The sequence below is a fragment of the Halyomorpha halys genome, unplaced genomic scaffold (assembly GCF_000696795.3).
Source record: "Halyomorpha halys isolate HHAL.00 unplaced genomic scaffold, Hhal_1.1 Scaffold121.1, whole genome shotgun sequence".
NCBI classification, from domain to species: Eukaryota; Metazoa; Arthropoda; class Insecta; order Hemiptera; family Pentatomidae; genus Halyomorpha; species Halyomorpha halys.
Window position 1 is genome coordinate 688,173 of NW_027107242.1, and position 7,420 is coordinate 695,592.

The 7,420-nt window shown below is 31.7% G+C and overlaps 1 protein-coding gene across 1 annotated transcript in view; it reads right to left on the reverse strand.

The window, feature by feature from the left end:
• Positions 1 to 7,420, reverse strand: part of LOC106678066 (cytochrome P450 4C1) — a 25,086-nt gene that overhangs the window by 10,346 nt on the left and 7,320 nt on the right. The gene's annotated exons all lie outside the window — the stretch shown is intronic.

Below are 7,420 nucleotides of genomic sequence, written 5' to 3' on the forward strand. Positions count from 1 at the left end.
TGGGAGGATGAGTCGAAAAACTCCGCCCGCCGTGGCTAAACTGACTAAGCCAGCGAAGATGCAACTATGCGTGTATGGTGAGGAAATAATACGTGTGTGCACACCAAGAGACTCACACAATGTGTGTTTTTATTTTTTTTGCAATATAAAAAACAACAGAAAAACATATGGTTTTTTAAACAGTAAAAACATATACGGTAGACGTGTGTTGGCCGCAACAATAAATAAGTAAAAATCTATCTTGAACAAGTGTTGGAAAATCGAACTTGTTAGGTACTGCATGTACGAAATACTGCTATCAAAAGTTGAGTCTAGAAATTTATTTTCTTCATCACCCTACATCTCGAAAACTTAATAAGTGATTAAAAAAAAATAATAGTTTTGAACATATATTTTTCTTATCTACTTATACCTCACTGAAATGCACCTTATACTGAAGGTGTATAAACATAGTATGCATTTCACAACTCTTCTCACACCTTATTCTATGCCTATGTAAGTCGATTGCCACACACTTTTAAGATAAAATGTAGATCTTCTATACTGAAAAGTTGGCCACCCCAGCTGAAGAGTATTTGCCTACAGTCGAGTGGAGGGTGTCCACTTTAAGGACAGATCTTAATCCTTTGAGGCCACAATAGATTGAAATTAGTGAGACAGTTACAATTACAACTATTAATTGTAATTATTTTTATAACTACCTCTTATTTAAACTGAATGTATGAATATCAACTACAATTACTGTAATAGCAAAATAAAAAAATACAACTACAGTTACCACCTACATTTTTGTAGCTGCAGTTGCTATTACATAACTAGTATTCATTAGTTGAAAAAGTAGTTACTTACGAAAGTATTTAATTACTGTCCAACTATGGCAAAAGCTATGGTATAGAGGATTATTACAGATAATAAATCATTATTATTTATTATATCATCATCACAGTGTGAAAAATCATAGCAGCATAAAATACAAAGCTGTTCGAATTATCTCGTGTGTGCACAGTTTAGCGCGTTCGAATTGACTCGAAAGTACAAGTTAAGGGTTTAAATGACGAAATTTTCAAAAAAGTACCTTTATTTTTGTTTTATTTAAGTTTGTTTGAGAAGCATCTGAAAAATCCTATTCGAACGGGAAAAGCCGAGACCACCCGATGTTCCTCGATTGCACAATGGCTTCGTTAAACTGTTGTATTCTTGGGAGAACAAAATTTATATTCATTATTTCCACCTGAAGAAACCCTAAAATATAAATTTTATTAACAACAGATAAATACAAAAAAAATTATTTATAATTTTCGCAATCCATAGTATTTTTTTTTTCGAAAATCACAAAAAATGGGATTACTTTAACACAAGGCAACTAATATTAACAAACTGAAGTAGGTGATGTACGTGAGATGGTAAGTGAAAGTTTTGTGATACGCATACCGCAAAAGATTTCTTTTTTTATTCCAATTGCAAGTTCGTTGGTTAAAGTTCATAATCGGAGAAACTAAAAGTAATAATAAAATAATTTAAAAAAAATCAATCCATTATTCCGGAAATTTTTACTTAATATTTGCTCTATATAATTTAAATTAGTAAAAAGCCTTTCTTAGTAAATAAATTTTAATATTAGGTATACTAAAAATATAAATTAAAATGTTGAAAGGAAGGAATTTAGAATAGGAGTACACTTAATTAAAAATAATGGAGCTCGCAGTAATGAACAACTGATAGCAAGTTATGGGATAGATAAGACAGTAAACAAAAAAAATTGTTATATCATCAGATAAAGTAGGTGTTTTATAAATCTGACCATTTAACAAAAATATTGAACCAAGTAATACTTATAAATTTTCAATCGATAAACCATCAATTTTAATTCTTAGGGCTTAACTTTTACGAAATACAAATATTTTTTCTATCCGTTCTGAAGCGATATAGCGGATGATAATGAGGAGTTTTTAAGGACCATATTGGGTTGACCAGTGCTTTAGGAGCTAGATTTGAAAAAAAATCAATCCAGTACTCCAAACAATATTATTTTTTCGATCGGTTCATTTTTTTTTGGAGAAAATATTTTATTTTTTTGTCGACTACAAAGATTTATTATTTAAAATATTATAGAAATGAAAGAAAGTGTCTGTTGAGACAGGATTTAAATTTATAAAGAGAGGGAATAGGCCAGTAAGGAAGAGAATTTAATTTTAATGAAAAAAAAGACATTGCAAAGGTTTCAGTTAGGCAGTGAATGGTCATCTTGAACAGAACTGATAGAGATAGGGATGAATAGGGATTAAATAGGAAATATAATATTCTTATAGTTAAAGTTAGTGCAGTATTGTTTCCGTGGGAATCGGAATGTTTTGATTCGACTTGCACATCAATGTTATAAGGTAAGTAAAGATACAGTATAAGAACTCAATATCAGCTATAAAGCCGCACTTCACGTTTGCCAGTCGCATATCTAAAATACCTACAGATGCTTGGTAAACAAAGATATAAACAAACACTGATATCCAAACAATTGTGTCCCAGAGAGCCCAAACGTAGGTTGACCATTATCCTCGATTTATTGAACTATTTTCATTATAGTTTATCATAAAAAGAAACAAAATGAAGAGAGGTGAAGTGAAAATAAACATAATTATCGGCAAAGGAGATGATAAAATTCTTAGGAACGATATTAGATAACCTATATTAAATTCAACTTTCTTTCCAGTATTTAAAAAAAATACTAATTTAATTACTCAGATACGTCATACCTGTGTAAAAATAAACCGCTAAAGTTAATTGACAAGATCTTATACAACGTCCTTACACCCAATTGATAGAACTTTAAAATACACAATCTTAAACCATAGTTAATTATTAATTAATTACCGTTCGGAAAATTCTTTTATTTATTAAAACCTAGAGAGCACAATTGTTTATCTGGTGAATGTTCTATAACTACATTAATCGAGCACGAACGTATCGATGCAGTGCAAGCTTGTACAAACGTCCTTCGATTTATGCTAAAAACAATACCCGACGGATCTGTCACATAATCAGGCCTTAATGCTGAGAAAAAACGGTATTTAGAAAACAGAAGACTGAGTTTCCCCTACTTTTTATTGAAAAAACTAACCATATCACACAAATTTTGAAAAATATTATTTTCATTTTTTGTTAAGGGTTTGAAAACTGGATTGAGTCCGGCCCCTTTTGATCTTGGAAAAAGGAAACTTGCACTTAGAAGGTTACCGAAGATAGTAGGAATAGAATCAGACGTAAAAATATGTAATTTTTTTTTTTTCGGCCAAGACTCCTCTTGGAGTCCTATAGTGCCTGCCTAACCATGGTTGGGGGTCAAAGTTCTTCATTTTGTGGGACCGCCACTCAATGGAAATAATCAACGTCCCAGGCCGGATTCGAACCGGCACCGCCAATAGACATCAAATTGGTAAGACTGTGTCTTAACCACTGAGCTATGGGCGGCCCTTTTTTAAATCTTAGTTGTCAACATAAAAGGTGAAGATGTGAAGTTAAGTTAAAAAAACCGTGCCCGTGTAGGCCTCGGCGCGAAGCGCCGAGGCGACATATTTCCGTGACAACGTATACTCTATAATCCTCTTACCCCCACCACCTCACTCTTACCCATCCCCACCACTACCTTCTCCGTTACGGGACACTTTTGCCTGCATGACTCTCAGCATCTATAATCCTCTTACCCCCACTACTACACTACTAATTACCTCCCCCACAATCTACTTTCGTTACGGGACACTTTTTCTAACATGGCATCCCGCAAAATGATTTATAAGACGTTGTCACGTCAAAACACGATGCATCTCCTTGGAAAAAATGGAGGTTTTAGTATCAACTTGTATATGAAATTTGTTACTAATTTTCTCATTTCCTGAATAATTTAAAAATACTAATAAAGTAAAAACAAAATTCGTATCAGGTGAAAGTTAAACAATAATTAATGATACCTTTACTGTTAAGGTTTAATATATCAAATTGCAATGTCTTTTTTATAGCAAAATAATTATAAAGGAAATCTTCCTTACTCATCCCGGTCCTGAAATCTCATAATTAGGCTTATTATACCTTTGAAATATTAACTAATAACGAACAGAACAGAAAACAAAAAGAAAGGTAAGAAAGGTTTTCAAAGAGTATGTGATTGGTGGATCCTCGGGTTTTCAGTTTGGGTCAATTTTGTTCGATTTTATTTTTTCGAATACTTCTCTGCTTCCTAACAGTAAATGTTTTGAAGGTAAGATAAACTCTTACTAATAATAGGATTGTGGAGGCTAGTCGGGTTGAGAAGAATTCCCTTCTAATTACTTTTGGTGTTATTATCTCTTCTGAGGGGTTTTAACCCTGTTATCGTACATCAACCAATACCAGTCATAATTATCCATGTTCTTTTAATCCTCCCGGACATAAGCCTTTTGGGCCTTTAAATAATTAATTATTGTTGTTGTGTTTACATAGTTACGTAGGTAATTTACATCTATATTTCAGTACGAGTTGTACTCTGTGAGTTATTGATAGATTAGCATACAGTAAGTCATATTATTCTTTAAAAAAATGCAAAAGTGAAATATTGAAAGAAAATTGTCAGCCTTATAGTGCATTTTCTAACGAATTTTTCAATTTTACAAACGAATAGTATTACAACTTATACAATGAAGTTGATAAAAGAATTAAATTGCTTGGTAACAGTAAATGTTTTGAAGGTAAGATAAACTCTTACTAATAATAGGATTGTGGAGGCTGGTCGGGTTGAGAAGAATTCCCTTCTAATTACTTTTGGTTTTATTATCTCTTCTGAGGGGTTTTAATCCTGTTATCGTAAATCAACCAATACCAGTCATAATTTTGAATTATTGAATTTACATGTTTTATAACACCAATGACATAAACAGCAGTACGAGCGACTGAAATATTATCAGGTTTAGTTTTATTTCTTATGCGATAGTAAAAGTAATAAGAAAAAAAAGATAAGGACCACTATCTGTTTTATTATCGGTTCCAGAGCTGTGTGATTAACGGTGACATTGATTATGAGAGACCTTGGTGATACTGTCCAATCATGTATAAAAGAGGCTATTAAGGCAAATTACACTAATTCAAAAGAGTGGGAAAATTCCGGTTGATCGTTCCAGGGATGACCGTGTAGTGAAATTTATCAAGCAATGCTCAATGTTTGACAAGAATTCAATACATTGATTAGATTTTCCTTTAATTTCCTAATTTATAAAAACTTACATCGTATTGAAACGTCGAATAGTGAAGATCTCTCCGCTAATAAGACAGTGTTATGATTTTGTAATTTACTACAAGTAATTATAAAAAAAAATCTTAATCCTTTCTTCCATTTTATATTCTTTTTTTTTTTTTTTTTTTTTTTTTTTTTTAATGAAATAAAACGGCCAAATACCAGTGAGTCTCATGATGTAAACAGTATCGAAGACGAGTTGTGGAACATAAAAAAATCAACCTGCTATACATAATCGGAATTGCTTCAGTGTTTACCATACTATAAAAAACTACAAGGAATATATATGTATATATATTTTTTGTAAATATGTGTTCATCTATGTCCACTAATAAATTTAAACCAAATTCCATTACAATGTCTTACTTGGTTCTAAAGTTTTACTACATAATATCACGATTCAAGGATGTACGTTTTCGCGAAAAAGTGGCCTAAGTACGTGCTCGTAAATAACGTCCGAAACGGTGCCAACAGCAAAGGGTTAAATCAAAAGAAAAAATGTGAAATAAATATTAATAATAATAACTGTTACGTTTAATTTAAATAGATATTTGCGACCAGTTAGGTTGCATAATGACCAAAGTATATCTGTGTCCGATTTTTATTTTATTTATTTATTATGTAGTAAGTGGAAAACAAACATTTGGCTTCTTATTAGATAACAATACCTTAACAGCTCCTTTGAGATCAACAGCTTGTCTTGGTGAATCACCAAGAAAACAAATTAAACACTGTATTTCCTTTGATAAAATTGATAACACAATCATTGGTATTTGACCGTGATATAATTAGTCAGGCTGTGATTAGGCAAAATACCTGTCTATCTATCTTTCTCAGATTATTCATGCATACGGAAGTTGAGTGCAAGATCATAATTGTTTTAAGAAAACAATGGGTAATAAATAAGATTGGCAAAATTCCATACAGGCTTCTAAAGCAACTATGGTAATAATTGGATTTGAAAATAATAACTAATTGACAGTGATAAAACTATAAATTATATAAACGCATAATACAAACAAGAAATAGAAAATACTTAAACGTATATGTAAAGTGATTCTTCCATTTTTGGTGCTATTTCAGCAGAGTTGGGCAAATATTATTCGAATGACAAGGGATGTATACTTTTTTATTCGTGAATTTTCTACTAGAATACTCAATTATTCGTACAAAAACATATGATTAACCATCCGAATACTTTTTCATTCGTCATTATTTTACACGAATAATCAATTATTCGTACAAAAACATATGATTGACCATTCGAATACTTTTTCATTCGTCATTATTTTACACGAATAATCAATTATTCGTACAAAAACATATGATTAACCATCGGAATACTTTTTTATTCGTCATTATTTTACACGAATAATCAATTATTTGTACAAAACATATGATTAACCATCCGAATACTTTTGTATTCGTCCATTTTATAGAAAAATAATCTGTTATACGAAAAAATTAAATGATGAACCATCCGAATACGTCTGTATTCGTATAAAGACAACATTTTTTGTCTTACTGCTTTACAAAAGGACTTAACAGCCGTGCGGGTAGGGGCGAAGGTTCCATTGCGCTCGGGTTCGATTCCCACCTTGGGGCAGTTAAACATTCATTTTTCGGCGGTCCAGAAGAATGACTCTTGACACTCCCACCTTGGTTATTACACGGTGGCAACCTAGGTAGCCGTCAGGGGTTGGCAAAGAACCACTAAGCCCACTTGCCGGACTTGTTTCCCCCACCAAATACCAGTACCAGTACCCTACTGCTATACATAGATATATTTTATTATCGCGTATAGATTAATTTTAACTTTTCTGATTTCTAACATATAAGGGTCCATTTTTATGTTTTGGGATATGAATAATATGAAAATACTATCGATTTAACTATCGCATATCGATTTATTTTAACTTTCTTGATTTCTAACATGTTAAGGTCCCTTTATATGTTTTAGGATATATAGAATATGAAAATTCTATCGATTTATTTTTAATTTATTGATTTCTAACATGTTAGGGTCCCTTTATATGTTATGGGATATGCAGAATATGAAAATGCTAAAGATTTTAAGACCGCATATCGATTAATTTTAACTTTCTTGATTTCTAACATGTTAGGGCCTCTTTATTTTTTGAGATATGCAGAATATGAAAATAC